Raw genomic sequence first — 22,989 nt, 5'->3', positions numbered from 1 at the left:
TTAAAAATGATAAATTGTAGTGCTAAATGCAAAAACTAAAGTATAATCTTAATTTAACTAAAATATTTCCTAAAGATATTTTAATAATCGTTAAAAGTTTTCAAATAAGTAATTTAAAATAACTTACAATAACAATAGTTAAAAATAACTCAATATAAATGATTATATTGTTACTTTTAAAATCAAAAAACAATGTTTGATGTTTTAAATAATTATAATGATAAAAATTAAAACGTTAAACAAATGAATTTTAAAAAATTAATTAACAATAACAACAACTATAAATAACATTAAACCATATATTATATTTAATTTTATTCATGACTAACTCGCAGGTATAATTCATTCAAAGGATTGAGATTACGCAGTTATAATAGATGTATATATTATTATATAATTCAAAGTAATCAATATATTATTTCAATTTATTATACGAATTATTATATCAAATTTAACAACAACGTTATTGTTATATTAAAAAAAGTTATATTTGTAAAGATTTCAACTATATAAGTTTTTGCGCAACGCACGGGCATTCGCCTAGTTTAGTGATATTTTTAGTAGAATGGTTGGAGTTGCTCTTAGTAAAACTATCAGACACACTAGGCGTTGAGTCCTTATGATGATTTTATTTCTTCTGTGATTGGTTGGTTTCATTTTTCTTCATAACTGAAATTACAATACCCCTCTTTAACCTTTTCTTAATTTTTATTTTTTGTTTTCGATTTTAAATAATCTTTTAATTATTATATATATATATATATATATATATATATATATATATATATATATATATATATATATATATATATATATAAATATAGGTGCGGCTTATGAACAATAGTGTTCCACATCTATCCATACTTTCTCAAGAACTGCCTTGACTCCACCAAGTCCCTTTCATTACTACTGCTCTCTGCTAATCTCATCCTAGGCTTGCCTCAGGGTAATCACCGACCCACTCTCCGCCATCAGCTGCATAAGAAGTCCATGTTATCTCCCTCTAACTAGCTCGCAAATACCATTATATATCACTAAGACTAGATAATTCTTCAAATGAGAGGTCCTACCCTACAACGGTTGGACTCAAACAAGAGTTGCGAAATAGAGCTAAACCTAACCTTATGAAATTATTTGGTCCTCGTAATATGTAACTTAACATATTCGTTTACTAGTTAGTTAAAGATAACTAGAACTCCTAAAAGCACAAAGCAAGTAGCATTCGAGCATTGAGTAAACATAATCAATCATATCCTAATCAGACCATCATATCACTGACTAATCAGTACTAACATGCAGTTCATAAAGCTCAGACACATATAACATGTAGCACCTGGTTCTTGGTACGTATTCTTTTTATTAATTCATTAAATATTTTGCATTTTTGGCCTTGGACTCGGCGAGTCGAAGGACCGACTCGCCGAGTAGAAGCGGGATGAGACGCGGGGTTTAAGCAGTGGACTCGACGAGTCGGGTCCCGGACTCGGCGAGTAGACGCTGTCTGGACAAAAACCCTAATCCAAGGGTTTGCACCCTATTTAAACGACCTTATGCATCCTCCATCGCCCCTCTATGCTCCCAAACACCTCTCATTGAAACCCTAGCCGTTATTGAAGCAAACTAAGGCATTTGGAGTGACTTTGGTGCTTTTGTGACCCAAGGAAGGAAGGAAAAGCTTGAAGGATCAAGAGGAGGCTAGAAGGATCCGATTTTGAGCATCATTTGCAGTCTACAGAAGGTATAAAGTCTATACCTTGTTTGTTCTTTTGATAGATCCCATTTTGGGAAGTTTTAGGCTTTTCTAAGCCATTTTGGGTCACCAACCATGATTGCAAGCATGGTTTGGGGTTGATGTTTCGGATCTAGGTCCTTAGAGGGGTTACAAGGCATAAAGGAGTGGCTTTTGCACTCAAAGAAGGCCCCATGCATTGTAAGAGCTTGTTTTAGGACCTTTTGAGCTCAAAGTCCCATGCAAGCACGTAAAGGTTGTAACTTTACGTGCTAGGTCGATTGTAGAAGCATAGATCTATCTTTTGATCAAGGGTTGTACATCAGAAATCGAAGTTTTAGTGAGGGGATGTGACCGACTCGACGAGTCCATTCTTGGACTCGGCGAGTCCGAGGTTTCTGTCCCATATCAGTTGAGGGTCAAAAGGACCCAGTTGAGTGTGGAAAGGTTTTAGGGAGTCCCGGGGAGTGACCCAACACTCTGGACTAAGCTATTATTCTGGAAATTCATGGGACTCGACGAGTGCATGAGCAAACTCGGCGAGTCGAAGGCAATCTTCTTAAGGATGAAGATGAACTCGACGAGTTGTTCATCAACTCGGCGAGTCGAGGACAGAACTTGTTCATCAGATGAAGGTGAACTCGACGAGTTGTTCATCAACTCGGCGAGTCGGATGAGTTTTCATGTGACGTTTATATGAGAGAAGAACTCATCGAGTTGACGGCCCAACTCGACGAGTGGGGTCATGGATGAGGACGAGTAAAGGGTGAGGGACTCGGCGAGTTGACGACCCAACTCAACGAGTCCGGTCAACTAGAAGTTGACTTTGACTTGGACTTGGTTGGGGGTAAAATGGTCATTTTACCCTAAGAGTAGATATCAGTTTTTAACTAAGTGTTTGTGGGGATTGTAGCCGGAGGATTTCTGGAGCAGCAGCGGACGGAGGATTCCCGCACAGATTACCAGCAGCTTCTTGTACGAGGTGAGTTACCTTCCAGTAGCGGTGGGTCTACGGCCACAATGCCGGCCCACCAGTAGGGATCGTATGATAGATGTTTGTCTTTGTGATATTCATCTGTGTTGCTACTACCTGATATGTTATATGCTAGCGTGGTATGATATGTGATAGTGATAGAGTTCGGTTGTTAGGACCGAAGGGTAGGTTAGGCACCCCAGATATGCCTAACAGTATGTTATGATATGTTTAGCTGCTAGCATAATATGTTATATAAGATAGAGGTAGTAGGAGGGGGAATAGTCCCCGCGATTCGGTCGTTAGGACCGAAGGGTAGGTCGGACACTCAGATATGTCTGACAGTAGATTATGCCATAATGTATGCGATAGTAGTGGTAGGGGGTGAAATAGTCCCCGAGGTTCGGTTGTTAGGACCGAAGGGTAGTCAGCACCCCAGAATGGCTCGACATGGGTAGGTCAGCACCCCAGAATGGCTTGACACGGGTAGGACGGCACCCCAGAATGGCCGTATGGGTAGGTCGGCACCCCAAAATGGCCGTACGGGTAGGTCGGCACCCTAGAATGGTGGTACCGGGTAGGTCAGGCACCCCAGAAATGTCTGGCAGTATGTATGCTATATGATTGTATGGTATGTGGACGATGGGGGAACTCACTAAGCTTCGTGCTTACAGTTTACAATTTTGGTTTCAGGTACCTCTTCAGCGAAGGGGAAGGAGCTGGTGCGGTAGCGACACATCATACACACACGCATTGGTTTTCCGCATTATGAGATGTTCTGGGATTGTACTCTGACATTATTATTATTTTTATGATTTGGTTTTCAGACACGAGATATGTTTTTATGAAATGATATGATCGGATGATGTTTTACTACAAATGTTTTGCAAACCACTTATTTTAAATGAAATTTTTGGGCGTGAAAATTGGGTCATTACATAACAGGAACATAAGTCATCCTTCCTAGATCCTTAGCCCTAATCTAGCATGCAGTTCTCATAAGCATATCATAACATAAACTTGTATGGGTAATTTGGGAGTACTTACTTGAGCTCGGCCGATTGCATGCACTACACCATTTTTCTATTTTCAGAATCCTTTTTGTAAAAATTGTTTTTCTTTTAAAAATCTTATACCAAATCCTTAGTTTGAGTTCAGGCACACCCGAGAGTGTACCGGAATCCCTCAAACCAAGACTCTGATACCAACTTGTAACATCCAAAAAATACGGTCCAAAAATTTTGGTTTTAATTCATTAAGAAAACCATAGTAAACAATTCATCACATAAAAACCATAAATCATATATCTCAAAATAACATAAACATATGTCAAAGGTATCAGAGTATAAACATCTCAGGCTAAACAATGGTGTGTGCACTGCAGTCATCCCGAACTCTTCCCCTTGCTACTAGAAGTACTTGAAACCAAAACTGAAAACTGTAAGCACGAAGCTTAGTGAGTCTTCCTAAACTACCACATACCATACACATAATCATATAATCACATAATAACACACATGGGCCTTGCCCGCTACATCAGGCCCCGCCCGGCATCGGACCGAAGTCCGGCGTCGGGCCCCGCCCAACATCGGACCGAGATCCGTCATCGGGCCCCGCCCGGCATCGAGCAAAGCTCGGTATACATATAAACATATGAACAAATACATATAAGCATAATCACATAATATAAACATATAAACATTCCTCGGCCCCGCCCGACATCAGACCGAAATCCGGAAGCATACAAACATTCCTCTGGCTTTCCCCGGCATCGGACCAAAGTCCGAAAACATATAAAACAAGCACATGCAAGAATCACGAAGACGTCAAGCATACAAACATTCCTCGAGTTTTCCCCGACATCAGACCGAAGTCCGGAAACATATAAACCTACATCGGGCATTTCCCCGCATCGGACCTTAGTCCGGAACACACTACATACATAAACGAGCCGGCATTGGTGCCTTCGACCCGTTCCTACAGGAGGAAAACTCACATCGCAAAGCTGACTGTGGAATCTCGCGGTAAGGAATCTCTAACGGCTGCTCCAACGACTCCTCGGCTATCATTATCACAATACCACTTAGTCAAAATCCAAAAATCCTTCTTAGGGTAAAAAGACCATTTTACCCCTGATCAAAGTCAACATTCTGGTCAAAGTCAACATATGGGTTGACTCAACTCGCCAAGTTGACCTATCGACTCGCCGAGTTCCATAAATCAGAAACCCTATCATCACGAACTCGTTGAGTTCCTCACGAACTCGTCGAGTTTCTCCTATCATCAGAATCGAGACTTTCCAACTCCACTCGTCGATTCTGTCCTGAACTCGTCGATTTTTTCCTTCAACGGGGTCGGAGCATTTCGACCCAACTCGTCGAGTTCTCCAGTCTGTTAAGCTATCTTAATAGATTAAGCCCATATCTTTTAGATCTAATCGCCATACTTCATATATATACTGAAAATGTCCTTTTAAGGGTAAAGTTTCCAACTTTACCCGTTAATACCCTTCCTTAATGGGTTTAGCTCAAACCCTAACTCTTTAAGACCTTGATCTTGACCCAAAAGTCATTAATACTTCAAGCTAAGGCATACAAACTGAGATCTAGACCCTAGACACTACATAAACATGTAAAGTCTCTGACTTTCTCTCCATGCATGACCTTTTGGAGCTTAAAAGGCCAAAATGACACCCTAAAGCTTGCATGGGGCTTCAATGGCCATAAAGTTTGCACCTTTATGCCATGAAAGCCCTTCAAGGCCCTAGATCTGGAAGTACACTCACTTGGGTCCATTTCCTAATGATCAAGATATTTGGACTAAAAACTCAATAAAAGTGAAGATGAAGAGATCTAAGAAATCATTAAGCAAGTTTGAGACTTGCTTACAAGAAAATGCTGCAAATTGAGTGAAGTTTATGGATCTGCTCACTTCCTCTAGAGCCCTCAAGCTTCTTCTTCTCCCACAAGCTTCAAATGCACAAGTTTTCTCTCAAAAATGACTCACAAGCTCACACAAGGCATTAGGGTTTCGAGATTTAGGGTTTGGGACTTAGAGGCTGTAAATGAGGCCAACCTTTGGAGATTAAGGTGTTTAAATAGGGTACAAAACCCTGAAAATTAGGGTTTCACTCTGCCAGTCCTACTCGTCGAGTTGGGGCTCTCAACTCGTCAAGTAGACTTTACATCCGTGTCCAATTCCATTCCTACTCGACAAGTTTGGGGACTCCAACTCGTCGAGTTTCTATACTAAAGTGAATAAATCTTTAATTAAATACATACCAGGAACTAGGCGTTACAGACACAAATCAGATCGTCAAGGTGTGCCTAAATCTTAATCCCTTGACTGCTCAACATGTACTCTAGACCAGGTAAAAATTAAAATATTTTTCTTGATTACCTTAACCATTTACTGTACTGATGTTATTAAGAAATTGTTTCAACTACGCTCATTTGCTTTGGACTTGCATGATAGGGATGTACCTTCCAAAGTGAGTTGTGTGTGTTTGTATTTTTTTTTATAATTTTTCAAATGAAATTAAGAAATAGCAATGTAAATTCATTTTTTATGGCATACTACCTCGGTTTCACATTGTCATGTGAAAATCCTATCCAATTATGGCATTATACTTTCAAAAATTTCTTATTATAACATTTTAAATGGGTGAATTGAATAGAATAGCAAAATACTTTAAAACAATACAATCCAACCCTCTTCTTGCATTGGCGAGATTCAACTTTTATGGTGTTTATACATACACTGTGTGAGATGGCTTTCTCCTTTCCAATTATACTCATGACTTACGAAATTAGCAATAATGTATTTGTTATTGGTTTTGGTTTTTTTTACAGTTTTCACTTTATTAATTTATGTTGTTACTTTTTTAAGTGTTGTTTCCGGTGCCCAGTTAATACTATACAAAAAAAATTCGTTCAATGGTAAAGGTTATTGTTAAAGAAAATGAGAGATGAAGATTTAAATGTATCATAATGGAAAACATGTCTCATATTCTATAACTTTATCAATGTTTTTTTAAAATGCTAATCATGTCATCATATAACAACACTTCATTCAAATCCGCGTCGTAGCATGGACTTTTTTTTACTAGTTCTTATAAAAATATACTCTTATCTAATCTTGACATAAACCATCACCTTCGTCCTCTTTCGCTATTCATTTAAGAACCACCAGCTACCACCACCCCATCCAAAAAGCGTCGGTGCTGCCTTTAGCCTCCACATCACCGCCTTAATGCTGCATCATTGGCGCCACCTTAAACCTTCACATTGCCACCTTAACGCTGCATCACTAGTGCCGCTTTCAACCTCCGCATCGTTGACTTCTTTCTAGATCTCAATCTCCGCCACATATCTCCTCCTCCTTCATCATATCTATTTCCCATATATCTCTCTTCGCATTCACCTTCTCTTTCTCTCTCTAGAACCATTGAATCAGAAACGAAATCAATGAAGGTTTTAGGGTTTCGAAGGGTTTGACGATTTTCATAAATGAAAACGAGACCGCTTCTCTCTTTGTTACCTCTGATTCACCTCTATTTCTCTCTCCTCTTCTTCACCTCTGATTCTAACATTAGAAACAAAATCGATGAAACCAATGAAGGGATTTGGGGTGTTGAAAGGCTTTCGGGTTTTCATAAACGAAAATCCTTGAGATTCAGACCCAGAAATGAAATCTGAAATCGAGTGTGTTCTTGAGTGTGTATGTGTTTACGAGTGTGTGTGTGTGTGTTGAAGAACAAACTCATAAATCCAGAATTTGTGTGTGTTGAAAAACAAACGAGAAGTTAAATTGCCTTTTACCTTTTATGCCTATAAATATTCCTACTCACTAACATTATGACACGCGTCATCATTCCATATTTACTTAACTATCTCATTAAGAGTATATTAGGAATATATCAAATAAAATTAAATTGAATTGTAGAATGATGACATCGTTTGGTAAAATTAGTAGGTAGCAATATTTGTAAGTATAAAAGGCAGGAGACAATTTAATTTCTCAAAACAAACACATCAATCTGAAATTTATGTGTGTGTTGAAGATCAAACCCAAAATACTTGGAATCTGTGTTGAGGATCAAACCCACAAATATCGAGCTATGTTCTTAGTAGGTGTTTCGATGAACAAAATAAATTAAGATCTAAATAAATTTCAAATATATTAGAATTAAATTAAAGTAAATTTAAAAAGGTAAAAAGGACCTTTTATAGGGGTTTAGGAGTTAGGACCACGCAAGCCAAAAATGAAACAATATATTTTGATAGTTGTCTAAAAACAGTATGATACAATGAAAAAAGATTTGCATTCGATTTAACTTATAGAAAATTTCTGCATTCAATTAAATTTGTGAACTTGATCTTTTGGGTGAGGATATCGTTAGTCGTTAGCCAAGCTAATGGTTCCGTAATCCGTTAAAGAAATTAGTAATTTTTTGAAACAAGATAACACAAATTTGTTTCGAATTTCAGTAAGAATTCATCTTATAGAAGCAGATAACAGGAAAAAATCGTTCCAGAACGAGATGGGAGTCGAGTAGCAATGGCAGCTTTTTTGAAATTAAAATTGAAAAATGATTGAAGGAGTGAAAGCAACTAGGGTTTATTGCTCTGTTTCTGTGCTTTTCTTATGGCTATTCTTTCTCTTGAGCTAAAGTTTTTCACACTATAACCTCTGGATTCGAACGGTAAATCATTCTTACATGTATATCGTCCCATAACGAATTTGATACTTGCAAAAAATTTATTTTTCGAAAACTGAAATACACATAACATAGCATGTAAATATCATTAAGAAAAGGATAACAAGTTAAATGTAGCAAGAATGTTATATACAAACATGTCTATGAAGCTTACAACCTATGGAAAAAACGTTGAAACTAATACATATAAATGAATGTATTACAAATATAAGTTCAATCTTAAAACGACAACATTCACAACACCCTCGGACCACCAATCTCTACTCTTTCTTAGTGTGATAATACTGATAGACAGTATAAATTGTTTGCAAAGCCGCAAGAGAAAGTAACAAAAAGGCCGCAAATGCCGAAATTGCAGCCCATGGGCTCTCAAAATATGTATGTTTAAACCCAGCCACATTCACATGCCACCCATTCTTGCAATACTCATTCACTTCCACAAACAATCCCAACAAGTAATTGTTTTTGATATCAAAAGCTACATCTTTCCCAACACTTTTGAAGAATTTCGCTATCTCTTTATCCGTACCAAAATAATTCTCAATTATTTTGCCTTCCGAAAGTAAACCCACGTCAGTCGAGGTGTGCATTAGACATCCCATGAACACAACATAAGTTGTAATATGTTTCCTGCAGTGAAAATAACACTGCTCGAAAGCAACACAATTCAAAAAGAACGAACTGTAAAAATCGTCCATGTTTATTTGAGGAATCAAAAGAACACCATTTCGGAACTCAATGTCCAAGAAGCTATCGGGTTCATGACTTGCCTTAAACTTAACCCCAGCGATCTTGAGTTTGGTTGCTGGCTGGATAAGTTTAAGGGACGAGGTTTTGGACCTGTCAGGGTTATTTTCTGTAGAGTTTATAAAACTTTTTCGGAAAAAATCTAGTAAATGTTTGCCTTCAAGATTCTTGAGTTTATTTAGTACCCTTTTTGGCCTATCAACTGTGTAATTGAAAAACTCAAGGATTAAAGTTGAAAGTGTGCGATCATCGGGTTTAGACACATCTTTAGATACATCAAACAACTTTTGGAGAACAAAAAATGGGATTTGGTTCTCAATTCTCAAAAGATCTCTCATTAAAAATGGCGACACCCAAACCATTCTGAAAATGGGATCATCTTTATCAGTCCCAACCAACTTTCCAACTTTTCGGAATAATTCAATCAAGAAAAACCCATCAAGCACCATCATTTTAGCAAGATCATTGGCGGAAAATTGATCAATAGATTCTGAGTAGCTTTGTCGAATTTGATCCTGCATTGACATTACGATTCCCAAGAAAAAATCAATTGGCTTACCTGTTCTTTCGATCAAATCTTTCAGGTACCTCCACTTATGCTCTTGGATCATCTCAAGATTTTTGTTTCCATGGTGGTATGGGCCGATTGAGACGATTCGAGGTTGATATGCTTCCTTGTTGATCTCGAATAGACTCTGGGGAACTCTGAATATGCAACAAGTGTCCTTTCCAGCTGATTTGTGTAGTAATTTTGGTGATTCTTTCATTTGGGTGTTCATGAGCTTCACCTCTTCAGCTATTGTGATAACATGATTTTGATTCATCTTGCTCGTGTGGGATGTTTACAGGTGAATGATTGGAGGTGATTAAAGGGTGGATATATGAAGAACTTGAGTCGAAAAAGGTCAAAAGCTTAGGGTTTTCGTTGTTGATTCTGTGTAGTTTCCTTCCGACCATTACATAAGAACAAGTGGAAGAATAAATCAATGAAAGAGACGAAGACTTTTGCCGCGTGGGGTCCCAAATCTATAAAATATTTCAAACTGGGCAATTTGTAGATGTTAATTCCAAGAAGGAAGTCATGGTATTTTTCTAAGTTTTTTTATAAATTAAAATTTTAAATAATACGCAAATTGTTGAATTTGTCTGTTAATCATGAAAAATTATTAATATTATCATTTTTTGTGTGTTCGTTATTAAAGACTTCTAACTACTAGTTACGATCATGGTCATAAAGAATTTTAATATAAATATATCATTTTATTTAAATCGCATAGACGCATCATTTTAGTTATATCAAAGAACTTTTTTTTTTCCGCTTAAACTACATATATCAACTTACATAATTTTGGTTGAACCAAAATGGAGTTATATCCCAATTTTAAGAGTAAATTACACGAACGGTCCCTATGGTTTAGGTTAATTTAAGTGTTTGATCTCTAACTTATTTTTTTAACTCGGAAGGTCTCTACTGTTTATTTTTGTTACGCGCTTGGTCCCTGTCTTACCTAAAAATACTATTTTTCCATTGATTTGTTAATTTATTTAAATAAACACACTCCATACCCCAACCCCTCACCTTACCTTACCTACCACACCATTTTTTTCTATTTAAATAATAATATTTTTGGTTAAGACAGAGACCACACACGTAACAAAAACAAACAGCAGGGACCAAACTTGTAACAAAAACAAACAGTAGGGACCAAAAGCGTAACAAAAACAAAGAGTATGGACCTTCCGAATTAAAAAAATATGATAGGGACCAAACGCGCAAATTACCCCAAACCATAGGGACCATTCGAATAATTTAATCCAATTTTAATACATGTGATTGATACACACGAGTTAAATTTTTTGGTAATTTTATAAATATACCATATTCAAAGTTAGACTCAAAGGAAATAACAATCAATTATATCTTTTACGTAAATAACCAACTTCTCTCGTGGGATTATTTTGGACCTGATATTAGCCGGGCACTCAACCGGGTTCAATGGTCCCCCTTTATTTTAACTTGGTTCCGAAATATGGTACTTGCCACATCCGAGATTAACATTTTCAGATGTTCCGATTCTTGACGGAAATGGCTTATGATAGACTGATAGTGAAGAGGTTTTGATGTGTGGATATGTTCTTGTTGGGTTTTATTCAAAAAAAAAGTCTAATTATAGAGTCAAACTTGATGTGATTAGCAACGACACCAATTTTAGATTTCAATAAACTAAAATCATTTTACCCACTAAGGATCAGTTTGCAAATCTTAGGAAATTGAACCACAACCATAGGAAAGAAGAAGTTTACAACATTTAAAGATGTTGTAACGACGTAAATTTTTAAACCAAATTTTTAAAAATTTCAATCACAATAATTCACATGTCACAATTCACCAAAACTTCAAAAATTCAATATCAAACATTTTTCAAGTATTGTTATCATAAAACCAGGATCCAAAAACAAATATAACTCCATCTCGGTTGTGTGTGTACAATTAAGCCGGTGCCTTCCCGCGATCATCGGTAGTACCTGAAACACATAACACATAACACTGTAAGCACGTATGCTTAGTGAGTTCCCAAAAATACCACAAGTAATGCATTAGCCACTCGAGGCTATAACTCTGAGAGACCCTCTGGTCAATGTGTCTCAGTGGGACCCTCCAGTCCCATAACTCTGGTGGACCCACCGGTCCTAACTCTGTGGACCTTTCGGTCATAAATCTGAACAATACACAACATAAATCACATAGGAATGATGCAGTATATCACAATCAATCATGCCAGATACTTTAGTCACATAACTCTAATTACCACTCTATATGTGTATAGTGAGAAGACTCACCTCGTAGCTAGCAGGTAATAGACACGTACTCGGAAACCGCGAACTAGCCCCCGCCTAACACATTAGACATGCATCACTAATCAATACCTATTCCTACTATGGAACACCACAAGTTCTCTTATTCCCTTTATAACACTTGGGATGGGTAAAAGACTGTTTTACCCCTCCATGGTCTCGAATGCTCATAATTGACTCATCTACAAAGTCAACAGAGTCGATACAAGTCAACTGTCAGAGTTGACCTGACTCGCCGAGTGCACCCATGTGACTCGCCGAGTCCACTCGTGTCCTCGGAGGTCTTGCTAGGATTTCTCTCTGCTCGTCGAGTAAGACCCCCACCTCGTCGAGTATCACTGGGTCAAGAACGTCGGGACAAACCCGACACGACTCGTCGAGTCCTCCTATAGACTCGACGAGTCTATCCAATCGAGTTCCATATTTGGGCACTTGAAATCAGATCTGCAACTCCAATCTCTAGATCTAGCCTCTCAATGTCCAAAAGTTACGTAAAGTTTCGATCTTGATGGTCATGCATGGCATATTTTGCTCCATATGCCACCATCACTCCATTAATGTTTCCCTAATGCAAATCTCCTCATTTGGGCTACTAAAGCTCTGAACTTTCGGACTCTCTGGACCTTACAAGGTCCATATCTGAGGTCTAGACTTAACAAGGGGTTTGATGCATTCAAATCCCCAACAAATAGGTGATGCAAGACCTAAATCTCAAGAACATGAGATCTAACCATTCTACCAGGAAAGGTAAAAGCTTTTTACCTCTAACTCAAGCCTGAGATGAAGAAGAATAGATCCACTGGCTCCTCCTTCTTGCTCTTGTGATGAAACTCCTTTCCTCTTCTAGAAAATGAACCAAAAAGATCACAAGATTAGCTATCCTTTCTACCCAAGCTCACTAAGGACGTTAGGGTTTCTCTCAAGGGTGTAAGGGTGCTGGTGAGACAGAATGGAGGCTATAAGTGTCCTTAAATAGGGCACAAACTCGCGAATTTAGGGTTTCCATCAGCAGCACTGACTCAGCGAGTCAACTCACAGACTCGTCGAGTCACCTCATTAATCCACGTCACCGAATGCGACTCAACTCGACGCGTTGAGGCACCAACTCGTCGAGTCACTCCACAACTCAAAATAAATACTTTAGAAAAATATTATACCTGGAAATCTGGATGTTACAATTCTCCCCCACTAGAATCAGACTTCGCCATCGAAGTCATGCCCCTCAAATAGCTCAGGATGCTGCTCCCGCATCTGACTCCGGCTCCCAAGTCAAATCGGATCCCCTCCGATGCTGCCACTGGACCTGAACCAGATGCACTTCTTTGTTCCTCAGAACCTTCACCTTTCGGTCTAAAATCGTGATCGACCTCTCAATGTAATTCAGGCTCGCATCCACCTGAATGTCCTCTAGCGGTACTACTGCCGTCTCATCGGCTACACACTTCCTCAACTGGGACACATGGAAGGTGTTATGAATCTGACTCAACTCCGCGGGTAGCTCCAACTGGTATGCTACCCTACCCACTCTGGCAGTCACTCTAAAAGGACCGATATATCGGGGCCCCAGCTTGCCTCGCTTCCTGAACCGGATCACCCCTTTCCATGGGGATACCTTCAGGAGTACAAAATCTCCGAGCTGAAACTCTAGCTTGGATCGTCGCCTATCCACATAACTCTTCTGGCGACTCTGGGCTGTCAGTAACCTCTGCCTGACTAGTTGAATCTGCTCAGTCGTGTTCAGCACTATCTCCGTGCTACCCATCACCCTGCTGACCCACTTCTCCCCCAACAAATGGGAGTCTGGCACCTCCTCCTATAAAGAAGCTCAAAGAGAGGCATACCAATACTCGAATGGTGGCTATTGTTGTAAGAAAACTCGGCCAACAGTATGTAGGTGTCCCAACTTCCTCCGAAGTCCATGACACACGCACGTAACATGTCCTCGAGCGTCTGGATCGTCCGCTCGCTCTCCCCGTCTGTCTGTGGGTGATACGCAGTACTGAAATGTAGGCGCGTGCCCAACTCCTCATGAAATTTCTTCCAAAACCTGGAAGTGAAACGCACGTCTCTATCCGATATGATAGAGATTAGCACCCCATTCCGAGCTACCACCTCTCTCACATAAATCTCCTCCAACCTCTCCGCAGAAGAGCTCTCGCTAATAGCAAGGAAGCGAGCACTCTTCGTCAGTCGGTCCACAATCACCCAAATCGCATCGACTCCACGCGCAGTCCTCGGCAATTTGGTGATAAAATCCATCGAGATCTTCTCCCACTTCCAATGGGGAATCTCTAGAGGCTGCAATGGACCATGTGGTCGCTGGTGCTCTGCCTTGACCCGGCGGCAAGTCAAACACCTCTCAACTACCCAAGCAACATCCCTCTTCATACAGGGCCACCAGTAATCTCTCTTCAGGTCTAAATACATCTTAGTGGCCCCCGGATGGATCGAGAATCTCGATATATGAGCCTCTTCCATCAATATACCCCGAGCTCCACCCGTATAGGGCACCCAAATCCGCCCTCGGAAGGTCATAAGCCCTCTACTATCCGTTACAAACTTGGATACCTGTCCAATCACCTGCTCCCTCTTGCGGTTCTTTGGTCTCACGGCCTCTGCCTGGGCCTCTCGTATGGTATCCAAGACCGGAGTCATCACTGTCATCCTCATACACACATCTCGGATCGAGGCATACTCTGATATGCGGCTCAGGGCGTCGGCTACCACGTTAGCCTTGCCCAGATGATACAGGATCTTACATCCATAGTCTTTCACCACATCCAACCACCTCCTCTGGTGCATATTCAGGTTGGGCTGATCCATGAGATACTTCAGGCTCTTGTGGTCCGTGTATATGGTACACCTAACCCCGTACAAGTAGTGGAGCCAGATTTTGAGGCCGAACACCACCGCCCCCAACTCTAGATCGTGAGTGGGATACCTCGTCTCGTGAGGCTTCATCTGCCTCGAAGCGTATGCTATCACGTGCCCTCTCTGCATTAGCACCGCACCCAGCCCAGATATAGATGCATCTCAATAAACCACAAAGTCCTCCATTCCCTCGGGAAGAGCTAACACCGGGGCTTCGCACAACTTCTGACGAAGAGTCTCAAACGAGGTTTGCTGCTCAGGACCCCAAGAAAAAGTAACGCCCTTCCGGGTCAGCTTGGTGAGGGGGACGACAATCTTGGAGAACTCCTGAATAAATCTTCGATAGTAGCCGGCCAACCCTAGAAAACTCCTGATCTCGGTAAGGGACCTCGGAACCTCCCACCTTATGACTGCCTCAATCTTGGCCGGATCGACCAAAATCCCATTCTGGTTAACGAGGTGTCCCAGGAACTGGACCTCTCGTAACCAGAAATCACACTTGGAGAATTTGGCATAAAGCCTCTCCGATCTCAATACCCCCAGAATCTCCCTCAAATGCTCCTCATGCTGCTCTCTAGACCTCGAATACACCAAAATATCGTCGATGAACACGATCACCGACCGATCCAACATGGGCCTGCACACCTGGTTCATGAGATCCATGAACGCTGCCAGTGCGTTGGTGAGTTCAAATGGCATCACCACGAACTCGTAACGCCCATAACGAGTCCTAAAGGCTGTCTTTTGGATGTCTTCCTCCCGAACTCTCATCTGATGATATCCAGATCTCAAATCGATCTTGGAAAACCAAGATACACCCTGCAACTGATCGAATAGATCGTCGATCCTCGGAAGTGGATAACGGTTCTTGACCGTCTGTTTGTTCAACTCCCAGTAATCAATGCACATCCGGTGTGATCCATCCTTTTTCTTGACAAAAAGGATCGGCGCTCCCCAAGGCGAGCTACTCGGTCGGATGAATCCCTTCCCCAACAGCTCCTAAAGCTGCGAGGATAACTCCTGCTGTTGGATTAATATCTAAGTCCATAACTATATTTGGTATGTACTTGACCCGACCCGGCATGGTCCATTTGGGTTGCACTTCACGGGCACAATTTATATGGATAGTCTTTTGAGAATAGTATATTTATGATTCATATTAATATATTATAAGTTCTAATATATTAATATGGAATCATATTATTTAATTAGTATTGATCAAGAATTAATTTAGAATTAATTAAGTGATCAAAAAGAACTAATTAAATATGGGATCTTATATATATGGAATGGGCCAAGTTCATTTAGGTTCGGCTAAGCTTTCATGGATGGTCCATGGAGCTTTTAACCCATGGATCCTATGTAAATGAAAGGTCATGGGTATTAGGGTTTACATGGATGTAACCCTAATCCTCCATAATATATAAAGGGGTCATTGGCTCACAAAATTGACACAAGTGTGTGAAAATAAGAGTGGGCCGATTTTAGTGTGCATACATATTCTCTCAAGTTCTTCCAAGGTGTTTTGGTGATTTGTGATTCCATTTGAGGCTTCCACACTATTGGGGCTAAGCTCTTAAAGCTTGAAGACATCAAGCTACATCAAAAGGTATGTCATCTAACTAGAACTTTGTAGTATAGGTGCTTCATAATATGCTAGTTAGGATGAAACCTTGGAATAGTTAATATTTGCATGTATAATAGAGAAAACATAGATCCAAGGTTTATAGGGTTGCATGTACACCATAGGAGTGTTAGAATGCTCAAAACCCAACACCTGCATCTCCGGCGGCGCATGGAGATAAGGGGCCTTCGCAATAGGCGCCGCTCCCAGAATCAAATCGATCTGGAACTCTACCTGCCTCTCGGGAGGCACACCCGTTAACTCCTCGGGGAAAAGATCTGGAAACTCTCTCATTATCGGAACCTCGGCGATAGAACTCGATCTCTTGGCAGCAACTCGCGTATCCATAACATACGCTACGAAACCCCTGCAACCCTTCTGTAGACTCTGTCTCGCTCTGGCGGCCGAGCAAAATGCCGACCCAGATCGGGTACCCTCGCCGTACACTGTAAGCGCTCCCCCACTAGGGTCTCTTATGGTCACCAGCTGATGCTCACAGTCGATCACAGCTCCAAATCGACTTAACTAGTCCATGCCCATGATAACACAAACATCCCCCATCGCGATCGGTACCAGATCTATCGGAAACTCAACTCCAAAAATCTCAAGCACACATCCCCGGATCACATCAGTCGCAAATACCGCACGCTCGTCGGCTATGGATACTCTCTGAGGTCGACTCAACGCCTCTCGTCGGATACTGATATGACGACTAAATGCTAAGGACACGAAAGATCGACTCGCACCCGAGTCAAATAACACCAGGGCAGGCACATAACTCACAAGAAAAGTACCTAAGCATAATCACAATATAATCACAAAATATCTCAAATAAAATAAGCACACGAATACATACCGGCCACAACATCAGGTGCTGTGCGGACCTCCTCCGCTGTCAGCTGAAAGGCTCTCCCACGGGCCTTCGGTGCCTCGGCCTTCACTGGACGACTCTCTGTAGCTCGAATAGCAGCAGGTGCAGATCCCTACGCTGACCCCTGAAGCAGTTGGGGACATTCGACCTTCCGGTGGCCGGTCTGGTTGCAGTGAAAGCAAACTGCAAATCCTTTGGGGCAATCCTTAGCCGTATGCCCCTCCATGCCACACTTGTAGCAAGATCCTGCTCGACAAATCCCCTCATGACCCTTGCCGCACTTCCCACAAGTGTAGCCCTTCTGACCTCCAGATCTCGAATCAGCGGGCTTAGCCCGCTTGGCTGCCGGCTGAGACTGTGTCGGTCGCCGATCCCTCCCCTGAGACTCCGCCTCCTCCCTGGCTTGAGTCTCCAGCTCAATCTCCCTCTTCCGGGCATTTGCCTGAAGCTCAGCAAATGTCCGGTAAGACGAGTTCGCCACAAACTCGCGGATATCCCTCCTCAATATGCTCAAATACCGGCTCATACGTGCCTGCTCGATAGACACGTGCTCAGGGCAGAACAACGCCCTCTCATGGAACATCCTCGTAATCACTGTCACTGACTCTGTCCTCTGCTTGAGGGACAGAAACTCCTGAGCCAACCGTTCCCTCTCCACCGGGGGAACATACTCCTCTCTAAACATCGAGGTGAATCTCTCTCAAGTCACTACAGTGAGCTCCGCAGGAGTAAAATGAGCTGTAACAAACTTCCACCAGTCCTTCGCCCCCAGGCGAAGCTGGTTCAGCACGAACCGTACCCTCAAATGTTCCGGACAGGAACAAGTGTAGAAACACCCCTCAATGTTAGAGATCCATCTCATCGCGGCAATCGGATCCTGAGTCCCATCAAACTCTGGTGGCTTCGTGTTGCTGAACTCCCGGTACAGCAACGAGTCACCTCTATGTGGCCTAGCGCGCTGTACTGGCGGCAGCAACAGCAGCCTCAGTGATAGATGTGTATCGCTCATCAAATGTCTCGATCAGGGTGGTCTTAATAGACCCAAATATCTCCGGTATCTCTGCTCGAATGGCTGCGGCCACCTCCTCGTGGATCATCCTGTGAATCTCCTCGTCACTAGTACCACTGGTACCACTACCCCCCGGGTTGTGGCGTGTAACCACCATGATGTCTCTGAAATACAACATAAAATTGTCAGAGACTCGCTCGAGTATACACACACTCGATCACTCACCCCTACTTGTTCCTTAGCACCCTAAGGATTCTTACTTGGACTGTTCACCGATCCGGTGCTTCCAGTAGTACGGGCCCAATACTACCTTCCACACCGCATCCGTATTCACCCCAAGTCCTCCTCCTAGGATCCCAGATCGCAAGTACTCTATGCCTCTCCAAACACAGACTACCCCCTAGTAGACCTCTCATAAGCTCCTCACTGTTACCTACTCGCACTCAAAGCAACTTACATCAGCAGTAACTCCTAGGCTAAGGCATCATACATCAGGCCACTCTAGTCCTAGAACATGAAATACCTATCCTACTCCCTAGCATGCATAACATATATCTCATAATATCTCATAACACATAAAGTAAGGGTATTTTGGGAAATCACCATTCGGGCACTCGCTGATTGTACACACTGCTCTTTTCCGCTTTTCTCTTAGAAAATCTTACTTGTTTTTAGAAAAATCATTTTTCTTGAAATTTTTTCTCAAATCCTCAGTTTCAGTCCAGACATACTCGAAGGTGTATCCGAATCCCTCAAACCAAGGCTCTGATACCAACTTGTAACGACGTAAATTTTTAAACCAAATTTTAAAAAATTTCAATCACAATAATTCACATGTCACATTTCACCAAAACTTCAAAAATTCAATATCAAACATTTTTTAAGTATTGTTATCATAAAACCAGGATCCAAAAACAAATATAACTCCATCTCGGTTGTGTGTGTACAATTAAGCCGGTGCCTTCCCGTGATCATCGGTAGTACCTGAAACACATAACACATAACACTGTAAGCACGGATGCTTAGTGAGTTCCCCAAAATACCACAAGTAATGCATTAGCCACTCGAGGCTATAACTCTGAAAGAACCTCTAGTCAATGTGTCTCAGTGGGACCCTCCAGTCCCACAACTCTGGTGGACCCACCGGTCCGAACTCTGTGGACCTTTCGGTCCTAACTCTGAACAATACATAACATAAATCACATAGGAATGATGCAATATATCACAATCAATCATGCCAGATACTTTAGTCACATAACTCTAATTACCACTCTAGATGTGTATAGTGAGAAGACTCACCTCGTAGCTAGCAGGTAATAGACACGTACTCGGAAACCTCGAACTAGCCCCCGCCTAACACATTAGACATGCATCACTAATCAATACCTATTCCTACTATGGAACACCACAAGTTCTCTTATTCCCTTTATAACACTTGGGATGGGTAAAAGACTGTTTTACCCCTCCATGGTCTCGAATGCTCATACTTGACTCATCTATAAAGTCAACAGAGTCGATACAAGTTCACTGTCAGAGTTGACCTAACTCGCCGAGTGCACCCATGTGACTCGCTGAGTCCACTCGTGTCCTCGGAGGTCTTGCTAGGGTTTCTCTCCGCTCGTCGAGTAAAACCCCCAACTCGTCGAGTATCATTGGGTCAAGAACGTCGGGACAAACCCGACACGACTCGTCGAGTCCTCCTATAGACTCGACGAGTCTATCCAATCGAGTTCCATATTTGGGCACTTGAAATCAGATCTGCAACTCCAATCTCTAGATCTAGCCTCTCAATGTCCAAAAGTTACGTAAAGTTTCGATCTTGATGGTCATGCATGACATATTTTGCTCCATATGCCACCATCACTCCATTAATGTTTCCCTAATGCAAATATCCTCATTTGGGCTACTAAAGCTCTGAACTTTCGGACTCTCTGGACCTCACAAGGTCCAGATCTGAGGTCTAGACTTAACAAGGGGTTTGATGCATTCAAATCCCCAACAAAAAGGCGATGCAAGCGCTAAATCTCAAGAACATGAGATCTAACCATTCTACAAGGAAAGGCAAAAGCGTTTTACCTCTAACTGAAGCATGAGATGAAGAAGAATAGATCCACTGGCTCCTCCTTCTTGTTCTTGTGATGAAACTCCCTTCCTCTTCAAGAAAATGAACCAAAAAAATCACAAGATTAGCTATCCTCTCTACCCAAGCTCACTAAGGACGTTAGGGTTTCTATCAAGGGTGTAAGGGTGCTGGTGAGACGGAAAGGAGGCTATAAGTGCCTTTAAATAGGGAACAAACCCGAGAATTTAGGGTTTCCATCAGCAGCGCTGACTCGACGAGTCAGCTCACAGACTCGTCGAGTCGCCTCATTAATCCACGTCACCGAATGCGACTCTACTCGACGAGTTGAGGCACCAACTCGTCGAGTCACTCAACAAATCAAAATAAATACTTTAAAAAAATATTATACCTGGAAATCTGGATGTTACAGACGTTGGTTCGTTTTGGCAATCAGAAAGTTGATGAAGATGACAACAAACTCCAAAATAGAAGCTGTCTAGATATATCCACCAAACAAGGATCAACCACCAAAGATGATATTCTTCACTTGTAAATATGTTGTTCTTAAGCTTTAATATTTATACCAAATAAATCCTTAAAGAGAAGCAACATATATATGCTCTTAACTCTAGCACCATAATTACAAGAATAAGAAGAGGGAAAGAGGTCCATATTTTTTAAAATATGGCAGCGAAGTAGAGAGTATTTTATGCCAAAAGATCAACCTCTTTCATTTGGAAAGTATCATTTAAATATCCACCAATGTGTACAAAAGTCAAGACTTATAAGTGAAAGGGTATGGTCTTTCTTACAAGCATGAAATGAAGAATAAACAAACACTATACTCCATCATCTACTAGCTTCATAGAATTCGACTATATATAAGGAATAGGAGGGTAGTGTGATCTTCACTCAATCTTGTAACTAGCTAGTCAAGTTCCAACTAAGTGGTTACTCTAAGTGCCCAAAACGTTGTACATAACATTTAAATCATACTATGTGATTAAATTTAGCTATTTTTGTTCTCTTTATTTTTATTCCATAGAAACAATAATTTCCAATATATTGGTAAATATTATTTTCATAAAATAATATTTTTCCAATTAAATACACGTATTGATATTTATTAATAATAAAAATTACTCTAATAAATAATCACTTAGTAGTAAATTCTTATATGGTGTGACCTTGTAGGGTCATATGTCATTAGCAATCATTCTATAATGATTCTTAGACATAAAGATCTTTCAATATCCCACTTGCACAAGACTCATCATAGATTGCTATAGACAGTGGTGAACGTCTAGCCATATTTCACTGCCCCCAATAACATATGACGAAGAATGTCATTCATCAACATCCAATTCCCCAAATCTCAAAGCTACAATCGATGTATAAGGTAAGTTTATCGATTATCCCTTTGTTACAGACATCATGTTGAACATGCAACTTGGATCGCAATCAATCTCATTTGGTGTTCAACTTTTGTTACCATGCAGTAGATGTCTATCTATCAACACATAAGAGGAACAAATACCATCTTGACTATATAAGCCTCTTGCATAGTTCACACTGCACCTGAAAATGTCTTTTATAACTGTCTGGTTAAGGAACAACGTTTGACCATATCAAATCATAGCACTCTCCACACTTAAGTCCCACTATGTATCTCGGGTATTAAGGACATAAAGATAGTACCTTTTTATAAAACATCACTTGTAACGCCCGCGAATTTATGCTAGGCATTTTAAGGATTGTAAATTATAAATAAAGAAGAATCCTTCATACGCGATATGAGTTATATAAATGATGTCTATATATTACATACATGTTTTGTGGACACATATTATGTGCTTATAATATTTGTATAAAACAATATTATAAATTTAAACGAATTATGATAAATAAACGCTTAAAAATAAAAGATTATTTAGGATTATTTCTTAATGAAAGATGTAGTATCTATGATGATGATTTAGGGGGTATAAAGAACGCCCAAATCTGACTTCATATGAAGAAGTTATAATTTTTTGAAGTTTCGCGTTCAACCCTATACGCTAAAGTGTGTTGTAAAAAATGAATCGAAGATAGTGTTGGGTTATGAGCATTCTAACACTCCTAAGTGTACATGCAACCCTAAATACCTTGGATCTATGTTTTCTCTATTATACATACAATTATGAACATCCAAGGTATTATCCTAATCTAGCATACAAAATAATAAATATAACAAGATAGAATACATACCTCTTTGATGTAGAATGTCTTCATGAAGCTTGAGTGCCTAGTGCCCCAAGTGTGACACCTCAAATGGTTCACACAACACCAAATACACTTGGAATAACTTGAGAGAAACTTGAACACTCCTTGAAATCGTCTAGCCCTCACACTCACACATTAGTGCACGATTTCTTGAGCCATGGGATTCTTTTATATGGTGGCTATTAGGGTTACACCATGTAACTCATAACTTTACCCATTCCTTATGCTCCATGGATTTTAACCTCCATGGAGTATCCATGGGTCAC

General features: G+C 40.7%; 1 pseudogene across 1 annotated transcript; it reads right to left on the bottom strand.

The window, feature by feature from the left end:
• Window positions 1-8,509: 8,509 nt before the first annotated feature.
• On the bottom strand, window positions 8,510-10,132 carry LOC145120007 (UPF0481 protein At3g47200 pseudogene; annotated as a pseudogene). Its single transcript, XR_013714074.1, has one exon. The product of XR_013714074.1 is annotated as a UPF0481 protein At3g47200 pseudogene (transcript).
• Window positions 10,133-22,989: the final 12,857 nt, after the last annotated feature.

This window comes from Lactuca virosa, chromosome 6, assembly GCF_052849685.1.
Source record: "Lactuca virosa cultivar CGN04683 chromosome 6, Lactuca_virosa_CGN04683_v6, whole genome shotgun sequence".
NCBI classification, from domain to species: domain Eukaryota; kingdom Viridiplantae; phylum Streptophyta; class Magnoliopsida; order Asterales; family Asteraceae; genus Lactuca; species Lactuca virosa.
This window is presented reverse-complemented; position numbering and strand designations above follow the sequence as displayed.